A 21,389-nucleotide genomic window follows, 5' to 3' on the forward strand; every position below is an offset into this window, starting at 1 on the left:
AAATGAGAAGGTTATATGAATGCAGGAGGGGGATAAGCAACAGGAGCCCAGGAACAGTTAAGAAACAAAGATCTGCTTGTCCTGCCAATACTCCTACTAAGAAAAAATGAAGGGAGTGGAAAAGCAGACCAGGGATGATGTAGAGGCTGACCTCTCTCTTAACAGAATGTTTTGCAGAGTTTTCCACAAGGCGTCATTCGTTTTATAAGCTGAGACAAAGTAGAGGAAATCTCAGCTAGGAGTATGACTTGGTGGGTTCTGAGAAAAGAAGAGGCTTCCATCTACTATGATGCCATGTTTTGTTTTTTTTAAAAATGTTGAGTTGTGTATCAGTCATGTTGCTTACAGGTTGCCTCAGAGACGGGTACACAGACTAGGGAAACAGGAGGCGAGGCCTTGTCTACACTACAGACTAAAACCTGTTGCTGGCAAAGGGTTAAAGCTTAGCTGGAACTGTGCTGAATGTGGCAGGTCTTTGTCTGCACTCAGAGCTGAACAGTGTTCAGCACTGGTTCGGTTGCAACCACTGTGAACCGCCGTCAGCAATGGTTCTGTTCTGTAGCATAGACAAGCCTTTATCAAGGGTCATGGAGAAGCAACTTCACCTCTTCATGGCTCAGTTACCGCCTCTGTTAAAGAACGGGGATCATGAGGCTTACTCACCCTTGATCTTTGGTTGAAGAGTGCTAAATATTACTATTCAGCGGCGGTGGGGAGCCTAAGGAAGTTGGGTGCCCCAATTCCAGGGAAATTCCCTGAACTCTCTCAAGCTCCTTTGAAAAATGCCAAAGTAACTTGTAAGGAAACTGGTCCTGGATTTGCCAGAGACCTAAAGGATTGGCGGGATTCTGGGTATGTGTGAATCACTTCACCGCTCATGAGCAATGCAGCCCATCCTGGTAAAACCTTTATAACAAAACCACACCATGTATTGCATCATTAAAAATATGTGTTGCCCACTTATTTTTTTTTGCCCCCTGTTGCTTGAGAGACCTGTCCCCTTCCAATTTTATACTACCCTGTTGATGGCTGGCACAGAGTGGCAGGCACTCTGGGCTGGTCTACACTGGGTGGGGGGGGTCGATCTAAGATATGCAACTTCAGCTATGCTATTCGCGTAGCTGAAGTCGAAGTATCTTAGTTCGACTTACCTGGCCGTCCTCATGGCGGCGAGTCGACTGCCGCAGCTCCCCTGTCGACGCTGCTTACTCTTCCTGCCAAGGTGGAGTATGGGCATCAATTCGTGGATCGATTTATCACGTCTAGATGAGACGTGATAAATTGATCCCCGATAGATTGATTACTACCCGCCAATCCGGCGGTTAGTATAGACGTACCCTCTTGAGAGATTATGGGCCTGTGTCTTATTAGCTACCTCCTAGCTAAAACTTACCAGTGAGGGATCAGGTGGTTATAAATCAGCAACTCGCTTTAGGTGGACAGAGAGCTACAGGAAGGTATGTGCAGGAGACCCAAGGACAGGGGTGGGAGCTACAGGAAGTGGGTTGATTCCTGTGGCCAACCCTGGAGAAGGGAAACTCCCAGACAAATGTCGTGTAGGAGGACTGGAAAAGAGCTGCCAGGAGTAGGCTCTGGCAGGAAGCCCTCTTCTGGTGGGTGGGGTATAGAGAGCACAACTTGTAGATAGCTCTCAGGCCAGTGTCCTGTAGGGTGAGACTGTGTAGGGAATAGCTAGCCCTGTAGAAAACCCAAGGTTAGGGGGAAGAAACAAGTGATGTGGAATTTGTGCAACCAGTTTTTATGTGGAAGAAATAAAGCTGAAGCCCTGAGAGAAAAAGGGGCTTGACCCAAGCTCTGGGTGTGGGGTCAATCCTTCCTGAATCATAGAATATCACGGTTGGAAGGGACCTCAGGAGGTCATCTAGTCCAACCCCCTGCTCAAAGCAGGACCAATCCCCAGACAGATTTTTGCCTCAGATCCCTAAATGGCCCCCTTTAGGATTGAACTCACAACCAACCCTGGGTTTAGCAGGCCAGTGCTCACTGGACTGGGCAATAGAGTTGCTACCCCTGAGGTACAAAACTCAGGACATCTGGGCTGATCCTGAGCCCATAAAACTGGACAGCTGGCAGCATGTACTGAGCACCCTTACAGATTCCTTGGACAACTACCTCAAAGGGACAATTGTGAGAAAACCTGGACATGTGGTAACCCTACTGGTCTGGGGAGAGAGGCCTGCAGCTTACAATGCTTCTCAAAATGGCTACAGGGTCATTCCTTTTCCGTCCAGCTGCCAAGCAGTTGTACCCCTAGTCCTTCTCCTTCCTCCGCCCCCATAATCGCACCATTGGGTTACTACAGTCTATTCTCAGTTAGGGCCCAGAAATGAAGTCCATTCCCTAAGGAGCCCAAGTACAAAAAATAATGTTTAATTTATTCAAAGCTACTAACCAGGATGCCGCAATTGACTGATAAAGCATCACGCTTCAGACTGGAGCCTGAACAGCACAGGTTAAAGTTTTCCACGGAGGCTTCCCATTTTTGTAGGGAGTTTAAAGACATACAATTTACCAGATCAGGAACATTGTAGGGAACATTGATCTAGTTCCAACTCTTCAGTGAACAAATTAACACCCCATCTCCCTCTCCCGGATGAATGTGTTAGCATGAACTGTAAAATGTAGTCAAAAGGAGCCAGCCTGTTGTTAGTTGTTGTTAATATCTACAGCCCAACAGCTTATGTGTGTCTCTCACATTTGGAAAGAGCTATAGTGAAAATCCTACGAGAAGATATTTTATTTTGAGAGCGTGTTTGACTTTTCTGCCCATTCACTGTTTCAATGGAGGGAGGGCTAAGAAGCTCTTTTACACTCCTCACTTTGAGAGTTCAGATCCATTTGCTTTGACTTCTTGTAGCTGAGCCAAAGGATTTAAAAAAAAAAAGGCTGAACATTTCCACAAATGAATTCCAGACTTCTGGACTGTAAATCCACCTGCATTTTCTCAAGGGTTGTCAACAACTGAGCACATCTGCATGGAGGGCAAAAAAAATCCGAACACAGTCGTGTTTGTGTTTCTACACCCCATACTCGGGGGATTTATATAACAATATGTTAGAGCAATTAAGGAGCATCTCAAGTGAACTAGATTCATGGCAAAGTTTTACAGCTACCTTACAACATCTGACACTGCTACTATGGTTCCACTGTGCACATAGACCCTTCCATGTGACATATCTCTATTGATTTACAAATTTCAAATAAATTAAAAAGCTAGTGGATGACAAAGCATACTTAGTAGGGTTTGTATCATCTAGTCCAATGGGATATAAACTAGACAGCATCCTGTAATGATGTTAATAGGTCAGATTCCTCACAGGGCTTGTCTAGGCAGCAAGTTCCGGTATGGAAAGCCAGGGTGTGAACCTAGAGTGCACCAAATTGCTGCAGGGTAACTGTAGCACAGCACAAGTCCTGGCTTGTTAGTAAGAGGAGGCCCTAAGATATAAACCTTGGTATCAGAGGCCTGGTATGAGGCCTGAGGCCTAAACTAAAGTAATGGTCAAGACTTTGCTAACATAAAGCAAAGTTAAGTTGTGAGCCAGAGGCAGGCCCTGCTCACAGAAGCAAGGAAAGGGCTGATGCTGCAAGAAGATACGTACCTAAAAGGTACTGAACACTAGATATCAGAACATTCGCATACTTGCACATTCCACACAGATAACAAAGAACAGGCTGGCCCATCCCAATGACAGGGGCAAAAGGGTAATATGATGGATAGAGTTGTTTTGATCGAACCAACATGTACAAGGTGAGAGGCGGCACCTTAATACGTAGAGGGGTTGTACCGTGCTACGTAGAAAGGTTGCACCTCAATACGTCAGGCGTGATTTGTAACTTGTTTGTACCTGTGTATAAGAATGCATCCCTGGGGTGGTGTCTTTGTCCGGCCGAGGGGGCAGTGGAAAGTCCTGCCACTGACTGAGCCGGGTCCATTGCCAAGAGGCACTTTCTCATAGTATGCCCGGTAGACTAAGTAATCTATGGGGAACTGCCATTGTGTCCAAGGTCGCAATAAACCTAGTCGACGTGACTTTACATCTTACTGGACTCTGTGGTTATTGGGGGTTCTCGTCGGGTCTGCTGTGTCAGCTATCTGCGCAGAGCTGGGGCAGCACACAGAGGGAACTCACGCACACAGCTGAGTGATAACAACAAGGAGAAAGCAGAGCACCACACCGGTACCACTCTGACAACAGCTTGATGTACTACTGGAACTTGCTGCATAGACAAGATATTAGTTACACCTGTGCACCAGTACAGGTGTTGAGGGGGTTGCACAGGCCTAGTGACTTTATATTTTGATGGTACACAAAGGATCCAGAAGCACTCCAGAAATATTTCAAATTATAAATAGAGTTATAAGTGGCAACCAATTAACAGCACACAAACCCCTTCCCATTATTGAACTGTTTAGAGGCCACACGTACACAAGTATTCCCGAAGGTGTCAGTAGGACTATTTGTGTGAATAAGGCAAACAGGGTGTGGCCCCAGGACAAGACATGAGGAATGCTATGTTCACTTGAATCTTATTTGACCAGAGAACCTGGATTAAAACCCTTATTCGTTTGAAAAATGCTCTGGGCTCTTTAACAACTGCAAGAGGATCAGGACCTCTGTTTTATGTCTCCTCTGAAAGGCACCGGCTCCTGCAGGATAGTGTTCCTGACAGCCTACTGGGTCATTAGTTCAAATTCTTCCCTCGGAGTCAGTATGCCATCCTTATGATGTGATAGTGCAGACCTGCGCTTGTAACAGCCTTCAGTGTCCCTCCACTCCACTATTCTATACCTAGCTACTAGTGATCAAATTTTTCAGCCTGACAATCTTAGTCAGAATGGGGCAAGGCGTTTACTGTTTTTGCCTCTGCTATTGTTCCTGTAAAATGACTTCTGAATAAAACTTCTGTGTATATAGGAAGCTTTACTGGCAAGGAAAAGAGCTAGAGCAAGAGCTTCTCCTTAAATGGAAAAACATTTAGGGGGAAAAGGTGCAAAGTGTCTACATTTCCTGGGTTCCAGTTCCCCACTAACTTCCCTGGAAGTGATAGATTTAAGGGCTTACAAATGTTTTCTTTAAACAGCATATAGGAAATACTCAGGCTTTTACAGAAACGTGGCTTTGTACTCACCAGCATCTCTCTTTTGAATGAAGTGGAGCAGCCTTAAAGTCAGATTTGCTCTCATTGATAGCTGTTCCCGAACGAATCTTTCTTGCCCACACAAAGACAAAGTCACATGTATATAGTTCTCATTTAGCTGTAGGAAAATGCTTGTTGTTCAAGTAAGTTCACCTACCATGCAATCCAGATTTAACCTATCCTTATTTACCACTCCAGTCTTTGGGTCATTTGCAAACTTCATCAGCAGGGATTTTATATTTTCTTCCAGATTATTGATAAAAATGGGCAGAAAACTGGTCCCTGTGGCATAGGTAAGCAATTGTACTAACAGTGTTTTAGAGCTTTCCACTGGTGGTACATTTTGGGTAGAGGGTCTGTTGGGAATGGAATCCTATTCATATGTAGTCTAATGTGCTCTTCCAATGGTCAGTACTAATGTATCTATTCTCCATATGGAGTAAAGAACTAAGTACAATTACTACATTTCTCAGCTTGACACAGCTCTGATCCCAAGAGTATAAACCATCATCTTCCCATTTGCTATTTGAATTGGTTTTAGAGAATTTGGCACAAATTAAGTATATGATGCTATACATGCACGGCATGATCCAGGTTTCCATCTGTCTGTAATACATGCGTCATATGCATCACACTCGTATGGAAATCTACAGTTAAGGCTTTTGGAATGGGTCAAGCTGAATTTAGCTGGAGCGAAGAATTCATGTGGATTTTTAGTTCCTGAGCCTATTTTAGAATTCAAGACTATATTGAGGACCATACTGGCAAACTACTTCTATAAAATATTGAAAATATGACTTTTGAATTCATGTCCAATAATGCACCTTATCCTCAGTGAGTAAGGTGACTTAGAGAAGTAACTACAGCTTAATTTCTAGACTGATACCCTTATACTGAATGTGGGCTGTCAGAGTCAGACTACTGTTTACAAGTAGTGAGTAGCTAATCCAGTTTCATTCGTTTTTACTCCACTTCACTTTCTAGGTCTTATGCACTAGCACAATGCTGTGATGTTTGGTTACTTACAAACAAACTGTTTTCACAATTTTTTTTAATTTCGTAAAAACATGTTATTAATGCACATGTTAATAATAATGCATGTTAATAATTTTTGTAAAGCTCTTCCCCTAAATTTTGGGACTAAACTAGAGCACCCGTCTTTCTCTGTCACAGAGTTTGATAAACTACAATGGCTATTCATTTGGTCTATTATTATTATTACTATTAGGTATCTTTTTATATTTTCTACAAATCTAAATAAATTAAAACACTTTCTAGGTACTTATATGGCCTTCATCACCATAGCATCTGAGCACTTCACAGCAATGAATTAGTTTTATTCTCACAACACCCCAGTGACATACAGAAGCATTATTCCCATTTTACAGATAGGGAAACCGAGGCACGAGGTAGCTTAAGTGGCTTGCCCAAGGCCACCCAGGAAGTCTGTGGCTGAGCTGAGAAATGAACTTGGATCTCTCAAGTCCCCATCTAATGCCCTACTCACTACATCATTCTTTCTGAAGAAGTTCTAATGTTTAACACTTGAAAAATACAAATTAATTTAAGCGACCAAAAACTAATGTGTCCCAAGCCACAAACCAGAAAAGGGAGAAAAACCTCAACATACACACTCCAGGAAAGCCCACATAAAATTCCCTAGTCTTCAGCTTCTCCTTCCTCTCACACACTCAGCCACTCTTTCCTCTATAGAAGCTTGGGAAGAGAGAGAGAAGCTTTGTCAAACACTTTGTACACAAAATCTATTCTAAACACACACGTTTAATACCAAAAGCCAGCCCCGTATTTCAAGTGAAGAGGAGTTTTGAGAACACCTCACTAATAACTGGATTATTATAGGCTACCTGAATGTATGTTTTTCAGACAGGTTGGGAAAACTAGAGCAGTTCCAAGAGACAAATGTGATACAGAAGGAAGAGTTTCAGAGTGCTGCTCCTTCAAATGAGTAACACTTTTATAACCTTCCATGAAACATTAAAAACATTATTCAGGTTATTTTACAAACTGAAAAAAATCTAGGAAAATAAAAGTAAGTTATTCCTTCTCCTCTTCTCAATGATATGAAATGAAACTATAGTTTTACGCTGAACCTTTATGTTGTTCATCCTTGACTTGAACATTAAAGCTGTGAAACAAAATAAGATTTCACCACTGCCTTTTACCTTCTGTAGTCAATACACCTGTGCAAAGCGAACAGTTACCCAGTCACAGAGATAAGTGACCACACCACTTGCAAGGCTGTGGAGAATATGGCTCTTTGAATACAATTAAGCTTTGCCCAAATAGGAACAGAACATTAGCCAAATAAACTGGAATCTACATGGTCTCTAGAGACCAAGAGCAACTGAGGTAATTTATAGTCTGAGCTTACTCTTAGAGTAACCTTTTAAAAATAGGGCATAAGTGACTTAGGAGCCTAAGTTCCATTTTTAAAAATGACTTAGGCCTGACCTACACTAGAAAATTAAGTCAGTTTAACTATGTCACTCAGGGGTGTAAAAATTCCTTTACCCTTGAGTGGCGTAGTTAAGCCTATCTACCCCACAGTGTAGATAGCACTAGGTTACCAGAAGAATTCTTCTGTTGACCTAGCTACTGCCTCTCAGAGAGATGGATAACCTGCACTGATGGGAGAACCCCTCCAGTCGGCATAGGTAGTCTACCCTGAAGTGCTGCAGCAGTGCCACAGTAGCATTTTGAGTGTAGACAACCCCTTAGACTCCTAGGATGAGACTTTAGGCCCCTAGGCGTTTAAGACACACTGTCAAACGTGACGTAGGCACTAAAGTCACGTAGGCCCTTTTGGAACTATGACTCTATGTGAAATATGGCTTAATCTGAATAGTTTATTTGGAAATGGAAGAGGTAGACCACATCACACTCAATTATATTGGACATCTTGTGGTTCTCCATTATGCTCAGTAGTCCATAACCACGCCAGGTTATCCCTTTTTACCCCCACTTGGAGGAAAAAAACACCCCTCCCCGCAAAGCCTCTGGCTTAAAGTGGATGAGAATGGATTTGAAGTCCCCTTTCCCCTCTCCTACACAGAGCTGATGAACTCTTCATATCAGCTATGAAATTGCTGGGTTCTTTTTAATGGTAGGATAATTAGCTGCAAATAAACTATCCATCAGCTTTAGCCCTCTGTCCCCCATTGTTTGCGAATCATTCACAAAGCTATCTTGATTGCTATGAACATATTCATTATTTCAGCCTATGGATTTGCAAACAGTCCATTTCCACTATGTGCTATTCAGCATTCATGGTACGTAGTGTCACTGCTGCAGCACTGCTGCCTGAATATTACTGCCTGTTGACCAACTATTAGGACAAGAGAACAATGAACAATGAACATATGATGCACTTTTCTGGTCTGAGTTTTCCCAATGAATAATAATTATCTGTGCTACTTTGGGCATTCACAAACAAATGCCAACATCTAGCTACTTGACGAGAGAATTGTATGATCCCAATTAATAAGAGCTGAGTGAATGAACCATGTTTATTTGAGATTCACTTTTTGCATATGCTCAAATAAATTTGTTAGTCTCTAAGGTGCCACAAGTACTCCTGTTCTTTTTGCAGATACAGACTAACACGGCTGCTACTCTGAAAATGGACTTTTTGCATTATTCATCCAACACTAATCATATATCTGTAAGTGTGTGTCGCTTATTAGGCTTTTCTGGTCTAGATAAAATTTATTTTGATTAAGGAAAAGAAACAACTTGGTCAATTTTATCCAGCAGCTGTTCACTCTTGAAAGGGAGATAAATCCTCAGAACTTTTGCCAAATCATTTTGCAATGACGTATACTCATTTACTGTAAAATCCCTTTCTAGTTTTCCCACAAAATGGTACATCAGAAGTAACATACACTATACAGGGAGCCTAAACAGGTAAAGTGCATTCAGGGAAAGATTTAAATTGTCAACCCCATAGATTTTAGTCATCCAAGTATAAAACTTTCCAAGAGAATGTCACAGCATGTGCATTACGTTCATCAGTGCCCCCAGTGGTTAGCAGCAGGATGACTGCTGTGCTTCTAGGGAATATAAGAAAAGTTGTTCATGATAGGGATCAATAAATATCCATGGACGTGCAAAGATGAACCTGATTTTATAATATTAAAAACCCTCAAAACTCTGTTCTGAAACACAATCCCACAAATGTTTCTAGCTTCTCTTGAAGCTTCTTCTCTGCAAACTATTCTGAACAAGCTTCGAGTGGCCTGTCCAGTGCACCCTAAAACAATCAAATCAAGCTAATTTATCAAGGGGCATGCCTTAATTAATATATCAAGCCTGCTCGCTGCTTAGGAATTCCTAAGGCAGAGCCATCTCACAGGGTTGTTGTGTGGATAAATACACTAAAGATAACGAGGTGCTCAGATACTCTGGTGATGGAGGCCATATAAGAACATAGATTCTTAGAACTTAGATTCATATAAGAACTCCAGATTCTGACATACTATGTAATCTTGGGTAAATCAGAGGCCATCATCATAAAATGAGCTCTGGGCCCAATTAATGGAAGCCTGCCCACATGGCACTTATTGTAGGATTGGGGCCTTAGCCTCTGTTTGCAATCAATGTATCCAGCTATAAAGTGGAGGTAACACTCATCTCACTCATAAGGGTGTTGTAAACATTCATTTTTGTTTATAAAGTTCTTTGAGGGCCTTGAATGAAAGTTGTCACTTTGCATGGTCAGGCTAGGGGTATCTCCTTAAACATTCTTTTTACAGAAAGGACTGAAAGCAAGAAGTAAAACAGTCTAATTATTTTCTAGCTACTCACTCCCCAGGCACACAGACATCTGACTCAGAGATTGTCTGTGAGAATGGGATCACCATAAGTCTCAGTAACAGATAGAACTGAGCTAACACAGATGGAAGTAGCAGTGAGGAGGGAAGTACTATTTGGAAATGATAGCTGTGAAACCCTGTACCAGAGACATTACAACTTGTCTGTCTTGCATAATATTGGAGGTCTCTATGCAAAAGTCAGCTCAGCAATAACCAGAAAGAGACAAAATGCCTACAGAAATATGAAAGACCAGCCCATGACTATTAACCAATCGGTTTCCATTGCAGATTCAGCAAATCTGGACCGATGAGTATGTTTCACAAGGCTGGAGAGAATCCATCCAGCTACAGGAAGAAGGCAATAAAACTAAGAACCACAAAAGCATACAATCTCTCTCCTCAGTATTTCCTGGTAAATACTTGCAGTAGTGCTGTTAAATTGTTTCTGGATTCTGAATGCAGGAAGAGTGCATCGGAATCAAGCTGGCTGCCCCAAGAGAATGGGGTGCACAGATTACATTTTCCTGACTGTTAGGGAGCATTGACTTGGTGTTATGCTTTCTGGATCTAGGGTTCAGCATAGGGATGCATGGCTTATCTTTTGAGTACTTCTATCATCAGGTACTTGAACCTTGCATGAAGGTGGAGTGTAATTCTTGCTGCATCATGCTGGCAGGTGGATTCAGTTAGCTCAAACCAGAATATAAAATAGGCTCAATCCCCTCTCAGGGCAGGGAAGGACCTGCAGTGAAACCCAGTTTAGGAAGAAACTTAAGGCTAAAGTTTATGTTTTGTTATTGGTGTTACCGAGCTGCACAGCAGAATGGAGTAGGCGTGTGTATGTTCTGTATGGAGTGGAGTGAGAACTCCACCTACCGGCACTGTCCTTATGACTCTTGAGCAGGGACAGACATTCTGGCCTGAGCTTACCAAAGTGACTAGTAATTTTTGGGTGTCTCCATTTTTAGGTGCTCAACTTGAATTGCCTTAATGGTGCCTGAGTCTCAGAAGCGCTGGACACTCACCCTCTGAAAGTCAGGCCCCTTTAACATGTCTAAAGTAGGACATCAAAGATCGCTAGATGTCACCACTGATTTTGCAGCAGGTCTTTATGGTATTATCTTGAGCATCCCATTTGTTACATGGAGTAGGATAGGATATCGCCCAGACTTAAAGGCTTGTTACATAAATGTAGGCACCAGATGTACAGCTAGTAATGAATTGTGGAGGAAGCTGTGGTGTCTTCATCACTGCCTCATTCAGCAGAGTTCGATTTTATGGAGGAACAGTCAGACTGCACCTGTGCATACTGATTGGCTGAGAGCCTCCCCTTGCAGCATAAACGATGTCAGCACAGTTATTTAAACTGACAACTGATTTGACAGCAGTTATGATTCCCATTAAAATGGTTTCTTCCTGGATCTTCAGCCTTTCCTTTAAGTTTTCCTTAACGTTTTCATAGCAGAACATGCTGGTGATAGCAGGCTGTAATAGTGGAGCTCTGCTTTCCATATAAATCCAGACTCAAACACACACTGAACCATAATTGCTGCGGTTGGGAGTCACTTTCTCCCCTTCCATCTAGTTTTTCCTCTTTTCAGGGCATCCTCCCTAAGAAACTATTCCTAACACTCTCAGCAACAATATAGTTGCAATGTGTGACACAGCCAGTGGGGTAGGATTCTTATCAGGACGTCAGGCATGATCCAAAACCTTAGTCCCTGAGCGAAGTTACTTCACTGGCCATGTTAACAGATATCCTCCTAAGTGTTTTTTCTTGTAACCAGAGTGTTTGTTTTCATCCTCTTCTTTCTTAAGTAGCAGCAGAAATGTTTTGAATAAAGCAGAAAAGACTTCTAATCCTTTTGATTATATTCAAGAAAGACAGACTTAAATTTACCCTTAAAATGACATATTGAAGTCAGACTTGACCTGACCAGACCTGCCAACAAGCCCTCCATCCCACCCCAACCCCAGGACTCTGCTAGAAAATGGCTTTAATTATAAGCAAGAACAGCAGACGTTCTTAGCTCTTTGATGCAATATTTTTCATTACTTAGAAAGGGACAGCACTAGAAAAACGTTATCTGTTAAGAAATTAGTTGATTAAAACTGATTGGGGAATAAGAGCACTTTCAGGTTGGTACCAATGTCTATGCAGCTATGTTCAGGGAAACGTCAGAGGGCAGGGAGTGAGTTAGCTAACATCTACTGCAGCGGCGGGATGTAATGAGGATTACCTCGTTGACAATGGATTTCAAATGGCAGTTTGCTTATTTAGGGTATATTTACACTTTACCTTTAATTTTTTTCTTTTTGTATGAGCTATACCACTGAGCCAACCCATCAAGGAATGCTTTGAGATGCCAACTCATCACTCCACTGCTGCCATCAACCGCTTTTAGAAAGATGAAGAAATTTAGGAATTTCTGCTTCAGAAGTGACTTTCCTTAGTCATCTCTACACACTTCTGGAGCATGAGGTTCAATCATTTCACACAGTGTACTACTATGCTAAGGAGAAATATAGAATGTAAATGTTGTCCATATAGTCTAATATGGATAAAAGGTGATGACCCTATGACTGAAGAAATAAATGCCACCTCTAAGCTGAATCACACAGCGACAGAATTCATCGTGGTGAATTGCTGCCCCAGTAGAATGTTAGGTCACAGCGTTTTGCTGCTGAATTCACTTTTCATTCTGTACAACCAGCTTTTTTCTTGGCAAACCCAGAGTTATTTATTGCTTAAGTCCTGTTCACAACATGGGCCCAGTTGCCTCCGCAGCATCACATAAATAAAGCTGCTTCTCCACAGACAATACCTGCTTCCTACATGGGAGAGTCGGAGGGGTCACTTTCCCTGCCACCCATACCCCAGCAGAGATCTCTCTGCAAGATCTGAGACTTGTGGATGGGAGGGGGAGTGGCAGGGGAGACTTACATCCTCTCCCACCCAGCCGGGGGTGGGCGGGGGGGGAGCCAAAGTGAATGGAGCCTTGAAGTTGTATTAACTCTTTCATGCCCCTTCTGCGCTTGGGGAAACACCTTAAAGGAAGATCCCAGGGATACCAAGGCCTAGGAAAGATGTCAGGAGAGCTCTGGTGTCAGGGAGCCACAAGGCAGGCTAAGGGCCACAGAATCAGGGCAAAGGGACCTGCTTCCTGTACAACCCCTGGAATCATCACTTTGTTCTCAGGCCCTTCCCCCTCACCCATGGAATGATCCTAGGAAAGTTCCATGTTCTGGAAGGCAGCAGCATCAGATGCTTAAAAGAACCAGAAGGACTGCAGGGCGGGCAGCACTTTAACAGGCTCTTCCATCACACCTGACATTGCAACCACAAGAGGCTAAATACCTGTTGCTGCGATGCAAGACCCTAGAGGCCATGAACTACATATCGCACAGCAGCTTCTGTCTTACATAATGTAATGAGCTCTCAGAGCAGCAGAAAGTGAGCTTGGAAGTAACAATATTAATATTGCTGCGTGACTGAACTGGCAAAGATGGTGCATGTACTTTTCTCTCTATATGCAGAATGGCCAAGGACAACCCAGATTAAAGGGGAGGTGATAGGAAAAAGACATCAGATATTCACCTGTACAGCACCCCCTTAATGAAGTTAGGTCCCTCTCAAACACAGTAGGCTTGTAAATTAACCCAAAGGGTCGATTCCACCCCATGTGTCTGAATAATTCTCATTGCCAGTGATAGAAGTTTTGCCCCTGGAGATAAAGTGAAGGTCACGCTGTGGGCTACAGACAACTTAAGAATTTTTTCAACTGTTTGTTGATTTTTTTCCAATTTGGGTAATTTAGGTGAAGCTCTGCTGTGTGTTGTCCTGCTTTATATGCTATTCATATTAGAATCACTAGATACTGTATCTTAGCAACACATAAATGTATTTGAGCTTTGGTTGCTGTGCATTGGAAATCATGGTTTAGGGTTAAAGTACTCCTCCCAGAGTAGTCAGTCATGAGGTAGTGTCTGTGACGCACGAGACATGACCCAGTCACTGTGTCACAAAAGGGACAGTCCAGAATTAACTTTTACTCTTTCGGTGTTGCAATTTTCCGCGTGCTTAGCTTTGCTTAAGACAATAGCATCTACTCCAATTCTGTCGGCTTTTAGATAGAGACTGATTAGGGCTGGCTAGAAACCAAGAAATACATTTTGATTATTTATTTCCATTCCAGTGCGGAACCCCTTGCAGGGGCGGGGGGGGGGAAATGTGGAAAAAACCAGAGATAGCCCAGTAGTAAGGGCCCTGACCTGGGATGTAGGAGGCACAACTTCAAGCCCACTCAGGCAAAGCAGGGATTGGACCTAGGTCTATCTCTCCCAACCCAGCTGAGTGCCATAACTGACCAGGCTAGTGGCTAGTTTGGGGTAGTCCTCTCTCCCTCCTCTCTTCCCTCCCTCTCCCCAAAATCCATCCTGAGAAACATTTCCAATTAAAGCCTCATCCAAAGAGCTCTGTTCCTGCAGAAAAGTCCACTTTCAACAAATCAGTATTTTCAGATGAAAAAAAACATTCAGTCCAGAAGTTCCTAACTAGCTCGCACAGAGAGAGCACAAACAGTAGCCATTTTTATGTAACGTGGTCTGTAAAGAACCAGTCACACCTAGCACTGATCACATCCTCAGCATTGTCGAAAATAGTGACGAAAACATACCTGGTATGTCAGTGAGACAAAGGCAGATTAAGGTTTCCTGGGGCCCTGGGCCAGAGCAAGTGGGGGGCCCCTCCTCACCCCTTCTGCCTGTGGCACCCCCCACAGTCCCAGATCTTTTTGCCCCTTCCCCGGGGCCCACCCCTGTTCCACCCAGGGTCCCGCCCATTCCACCCCCCCACTGCAGCCCCGCAACCCCTTTTGCTCCTTTCTGCCCCCGCCCCGCAGCCCCAAGACTGGAGAAGCTGCATCCCTGCCCCATGGCTCCAGGGCGCACTGGGGAGTGAGAGCTCCTTCAGTCCCAGGGCCACAGAGGGGGTCCGGATGCGGGGGCTTCCCCCGCCACCCCCTGCGCTTCTGTGGGGGACCAGGGTTGGAATGCTGGGGCTTCTCCCACCCGTCCGACGCTTCTGCCAGAGAATGGGGTCGGGCACAGGGGCTTCCCCTGCCACCTTGCGGCTTCTGCCAGGGATGGGTGGGGGGTGCTGAATGGCAGCGAATTTTTTCCAGGGTCCCCCATTTGGCCAGGGCCCCTCAGCGTGGGCCCCGTTGTCCCAGTGGCTAATCCGCCATTGCAAGACTACACTGAGGCAGAGAGGACCAGGTAAGAAGACATTGTTATCTGATATAAGCCATGCTACAGTGGCACTTCCAGAGATGGTTTTAGAGTATTAATACAGCTTAGAGTAATGTGACATTTCTGTGCTGGGTGGGGCGTATGGTGCTTCATTAATCATTTCTCTCTCTAGAGCTACATAATTCATTATAAAATTGAAAACCGTTGCACATTGCGTAGTTTTAAAGAGCTTTGCTGCCAAATGGCACCAATGCTCTGTCATATGGGATCAGCCTAAACTATCCGTGTGGCTACAGCTGGCAAAGGGTGTGTTTGCGTTGCTTTTCTTTCATTGCCGGATGTCTCTTCCAGCTGAAAATGAATGTGTCCTGATCACTCTGAAAACTTTCCGTTACCTGCTTTAGTCACCTCATGCTGTTAAGGACTGTCTGTACCAACTCTCCTTGGTGTAGATACAGTCTGTCCTGGCAGAGAGAGTTTTCTCTTTCACAAAGTGATCATCAGAGACAGAAAGCTCTTATAACATTATCGTTCAACATTTGCCAATTTTGTCTTAAATAAATAGCGAAGATGACCAGTATTTCCTGGGGCATATCGGGGGGAGGAGGGGGTAACAGAGAAAGAGACTCTGAAAATAGTGAGATCATCTTGTAGAGATATAAGGCAAAACTACCACTTTGTTTTAAAGGTGACCATTGTACACGCTTGGACTTTGCACATGCAGATTTTTACATCATAAAAATTATGGCTCAGTGATGAGTTAATTTTTTTTAAGGGAGCGGACAGGGTCTCAGCCAGTGTACCTTTGGCTACGCCACTGGCATTTCCTCTCCCCTTCAGAAGGTACTTGTATGGGAACCACATGGGCTGCTGCAGATTGAGGGGTTCAGTACATGCCGTAGCAGTGGGAATCCTTCTCCAGATTCCGTGGATATCCCCAGCACATAGTCCATTGCAGCAAGCTGTGTGTTGATGGGGAGTGGCCAATTTCCTGCTCCCATTGAAGTTAATGGAATTTGGCATGGATCTCAATGGCAGCAGCAAGCGTTTTGTTTTCTCTGCACACCACAAGTGTGACTGTCTGCGTACAAGCTCCCTAGTCAGTTTTGCAGCTGACATTTCTGTAACTGAATTAAAAATGGGAGAGTCTTTGGTTTATAAACATGCAAAATCAACACAGATTTCATTTGTTAAACTGAACGCAATAAACTTGAGTTACATCAGTTTTCTTCATTATGCAATAACATAGCTCAGAAAATTCAGTAGTGCGTGGTTTAGCACATTCTGTCTTTAATGCTTGGGTGAAAAGGTCTCATTGCTGCTATCAAACGAAGCCAGTCTCTGCCCAATAGCTATGTACATATCTGCTTGAATGAATGTAAACATAGATGATATGTGCCAGCCCCTAAAAATACTAGGAATTATAAGGAAAGAAATGACATAGAACTATAATCTCTCCCGTCTACAATATGCAGCTCCATCTGTGTTGGATCAGAGTTTGGCTCCTGAGGTTGGACTTTCAGAATATTTTGTTCCCGTTTTCACTGCCTTGGGGAATTGGAGAACACGTCTCTGACTTTTCACAAGCTCTTCTCTTTCTATTGCAGGGCTCTCAGCCCTTAGCTTTTTAGCAGTACTTATAGGTAACTAAGGGTACGTCTACACTACCCGCCGGATTGGCAGGTAGCGATCGATCTATTGGGGATCGATTTATCGTGTGTAGTGTAGGCACGATAAATCGATCCCCGATCACTCTCCCGTCGACTGCTGAACTCCAGCTCAGCGAGAGGCGGAAGCAAAGTCGACGGGGGAGCGGCGGCCATTGATCCCGCGCCGTGAGGACACCAAGTAAGTGATTCTAAGTCAATCTAAGATACGTAGACTTCAGCTACGCTATTCTCATAGCTGAAGTTGCGTATCTTAGATCGATTCCCCTCCCCCCCCCAGTGTAGACCAGGCCTAAGAGGGTATTCTGCATGGTTTCTTCCTTTTTACTTAGGGGCTATCATCTCTTCTCTCTCCTCCATAAACTCAAAGTTTAGTGTGGGTATTCAGGCTGCTCTTCCACCATTCCAGAGCCCAGCATATTATTATTATTTATATTATCATAGCCTAGGAACCTCAGTTGTCGACCAAGAGCCCATTGTGCTAGGAACTGGACAAACAGAGAACAAACGACAGAGCTTACAATGTTTAAAAGTTGAATGGAAGAAGAAATACTAAAAAGAGGGTCTAACTTGGCTAAATGAACCACTTAGACATATGGTCCTCTTACCACCTTAGGGGTTGTGATGAGGTGGTCTGCCAGCGAGGGCAATTGCACCTAACGGTCAGCCCACCTTGCCACGTGGCATGGCCCTTACGGGTTTGGAAGCATCCAAGAGATATTGAGGGAGATGTAAGAGGCCCCAAGCCTTGCAGAGGGGGTGGGGCAAGGTCCCCTCACCCAGCCAACTGGGCAGGGCCGGCTCCAGGCACCAGTGCAGCAAGCAGGATGGCCAACGGAGAGGGGCAGCACGTCCGGCTCTTCAGCAGCAATTCAGCGGCAGGTCCCTCAGTCCCTCTCAGAGGGAAGGACCTGCCGCTGAATTGCCGCAAAAGAATGAAGCGGCGGTGGTAGACCTGCCGCCAAAGTGCCACCGATCACGGCTTTTTTTCTTTTTTTTCCCGCCGTTTGGGGTGGCAAAAACGCTGGAGCCGGCCCTGCAACTGGGAAGGAGTTTTAGGAGACGGGGACCAGCAGAAAGGCTGCCTCCCCCTTCATCGCAGGCAGACATTGGTGAGAGAAGGCTCACCTGCAGAACTCTCCTGCATGTAGGGGGGCTGGAACAATTTGTACAGTAGGGGGCTGAGAGCCATTGAACCAAACTGTAAACCCATATGATGGAAACCACTTCAAGCCAGGGGGTGCGGCAGCCCCCCCCCCCTCCACCCCTAGTTCCAGCACCTGTGCCTGCATGGAAGGCTAACTTGAAAGGGGGCTCAGTTGACTTAAGTCACAACCGTGGCTCCAGAGAGAGGACAGGAGGGAGGGAACCCCTGTCTGGAGGAGGGTAAGACTGATTAATCTACCGCAAAGAGACCCGAGGCTTAACCCTAGCTCCAGAGAGAGGGCTGAGGGGGAACTCCTGCTTGGAGGAGGGAAGGACTGATTAGTCCCAGGCAAATGATAGAGGAGTTGCTTGTCATAGCCATGCTGCTGTGAGAGAGGCTGGGAGCAGCTTTGAGGGGGTACCAAGGTAGCTGGGAAAGGAGAAGTGGTGGTGACCCATAGATCCCAGGTGATATAGTAGAATCTAGAGACAAAAAAGGTGGAGGGACTGAAAGAACAATCCGTAGCTGCCTAAACACCCCTGGAAACCAGGGGAGAGGGTGGGCCTGGGTTCCCCTACCCTTCCCCAGACCAACAGGGAAGGTACAGGCATCAGGAGGAGAAGAGGCCACGTCTCATGGGTCCCTAATGGAGACTGATGGTTGGAGTTAAAAGCCATTAGACTTTGAGGTTTCCTATTTGGGACTCTTCTGTTAACCTTGGAAGGGGAATAGACCAGGCTGTGACCTGGCCAGAGGGCTAGGCCACATATAACAATAGGCCATTGTGGCACCAGAACAACTAAAGGGGGCGCTAGAGAACCCCTGCAACACTGCAACTGGCCAGGTGAAGGGGCTCTGGCACTGGTGAGAGGCATGATTACAGGGGTGCATTTCACATCAAACTCACTGTATATGAAGCAAATTACTAATTCCCTAGCAGATTTTTTCAAAGCACAGCAGTGCTGAATAAAGTTTACATAATATGCATAAGCTAGAGATTTATAATAACTAAGGCTACGTTTATGTCACGGAATCTGTGACTTCCAGAGACCTCCCTGACATCCTCCGCTTCAGCCCCAGGGGCTGCGGGATTCTGGAGCTGGCAGCCAGTGGGGCCCTGGCAGGGTTCCATCGACAGGCAATAGCAGCGACAGGGTTGCTGCAAGGTTACAGCAACAGGTGACAGACTCCTAAGGATGCTGTCCTCAGGGTTCCAGCCACGGGTGACAGCCTCGTGCAGGGGGACGCCTCCAGCGAGTGGCTGGGGGTGGGGGTGCAGTTTTCTCTTTGGGAAATATGGTCCCGCTGCAGCTTCCAGCTACCATGGGAGCAAAAGTCACAGACAGGTCATGGCTTCCATGAATTTTTGTTTATTGCCCGGGACCTGTCCATGACTTTTACTAAAAATAACCATGACAAAATCTTAGCCTTAATAATAACTTATATGTGATTGCTAATTTATTAATCAATAGAACTAGAAACACTCCAGTCCTTCAGGATTCCTCAGATGAAAATTGTTAATGAAAAGTGTTAAAACTAGGCAGGGTTTTTCTAGAGCGGTTCCAGAGGGACCAGTTCTCTGCCCATTTTTATCAATCATCTGGAAGAAAATATAAAATCACTGCTGATGAAGTTTCCAGATGACCCAAAGATTGGAGTGGTAAATAAGGATAGGTTAAATCTGAATTCGATGGTAAGTTGACTCACTTGACTAACGTGTATTTTAATATAGCTAAATGCAAGGTCATACATCTAGAAACAAATAGCGTAGGATACGCTTACAGGATGGAGGACCGTATTGTGGAAAGCAGTGACCCTGGAAAGGACTTGGGGGTCATGGCAGACAACCATAGAATAGGAATTTCTACTCCAGTGCAATGCTGTGGCTAAAATGGCTAATGTGATCCCTTGGGTGTACAACAGGGGAATATCAAGTAGGAATAGGGAAGTGGTATTATCTGATTATATGGCATTTGTGAGACCACTACTGCCATAGTGTGTCCAGTTCTGGTGTTAAAACTTTAAACAAAAAGCTGAAAAACTGAAAAGCATTCAGAGGAGATACACACATCTGATTAGAAGACTGGAAAACATCTCTTACAATTTGAAACTTAGGCTTAATCGACTTAGCTTATTGAACAGAAAGTTAGTAGACAACATGATCACTGACAACAAGTACTTACACAGGGAGGAGGTATCTGGTGCTAGAGCACATGTCCCCAAACTTTTCTTATTGCGTACCCCCTTCCAGATTTACCATTTGCCCGCATACTCCTAGCCTTCTCATCACTGATACTTTCTCACAGAGTTTTAAAGTTTTGTCTGAGTAGCCTATTATGAAAATACAATAAATAAAATAATAAAATCCACCATTACACAAGTTCTCCCGAGTACCCCCCAGAGATGTCTTGTGTACCCCCAGGGGTACGCATACGTTTGGGAACCCCTGTGCTAGAGGGATTTATAATGTGAGAGAAAAGCCTAATGAGATCCAGTGGCTGGAAGGTGAAGCTGGAAAAGTTCTATGGTCTGTGTTTATACAGGAGGCCAGACTAGATGGTCCCTTTTGGACTTTAACGTAGTGATCTGTGAAATGCAACTGGGTGTGGAAGCTAAGATTTATAATCCATTTTCACAGTAAATATAAACAATGTACATCTTTCCATTTTCCTATTAATGGACTGATAGATGTTTTTACGAGCCTCACATAACACTAAACTACTTTACTAGTATTCTACCTTTCCATTCAAAGTCATCAGAAGACAAATAACAAAGCAGACTGTAAAACCATGCAGGGATCAAAGCACAGGAAGCCCAATGGATTCTCCATCCAGGAGGAATAAGCTAGTGACCATGCATCCCTGTGGAACCAGAGAACCTGTGCAAGTAATAGATTTTTGCTTCTTCAAATCCCAGATAATCCTTGTGGTGTGCTAGCCACGCACCTCAGGCCTGACTGCATGGCTCAGCTCACTGGCATCTCCATCACTACGCAGTTTCGGAGAACAGGCGTCAGAGTGGCAGTTACAAAATGCAAAGAGCAGCATTAACTGCTATGCAGATTTCTGCTTTGCAACCCACCTTTTACAGCCAGCTCCACACCAGCTAAGGTGACCAGACAGCAAGTGTGAAAAATCGGGACATGGGGTGGAGGGTAATAGGAGCCTATATAAGAAAAAGACCCAAAGATTGGGACTGTCCCTAAAAAATTGGGACATCTGGTCACCCTAATGCCAGCAACCAGATTCACAGTTTCTTTTTTCTCAGCCTCACTGTCCAGTATTGTTTCCCTTTCTCATTATCCAATATTTGCAGCTCCTCAAAGACAGG

General features: G+C 44.4%; 1 long non-coding RNA gene across 1 annotated transcript; it reads left to right on the plus strand.

Annotated features, from left to right (window-relative positions):
• The first annotated feature begins 1,320 nt into the window (after positions 1-1,320).
• On the plus strand, positions 1,321-12,385 carry LOC123375648. The gene is made up of 4 exons (XR_006581544.1): positions 1,321-1,457; positions 5,414-5,456; positions 10,284-10,407; positions 12,321-12,385. It is a non-coding gene; the product is annotated as an uncharacterized LOC123375648 (long non-coding RNA).
• The last annotated feature ends 9,004 nt before the right edge of the window (positions 12,386-21,389 follow it).

Source organism: Mauremys mutica, chromosome 8, assembly GCF_020497125.1.
Source record: "Mauremys mutica isolate MM-2020 ecotype Southern chromosome 8, ASM2049712v1, whole genome shotgun sequence".
Classification (NCBI taxonomy): Eukaryota; Metazoa; Chordata; order Testudines; family Geoemydidae; genus Mauremys; species Mauremys mutica.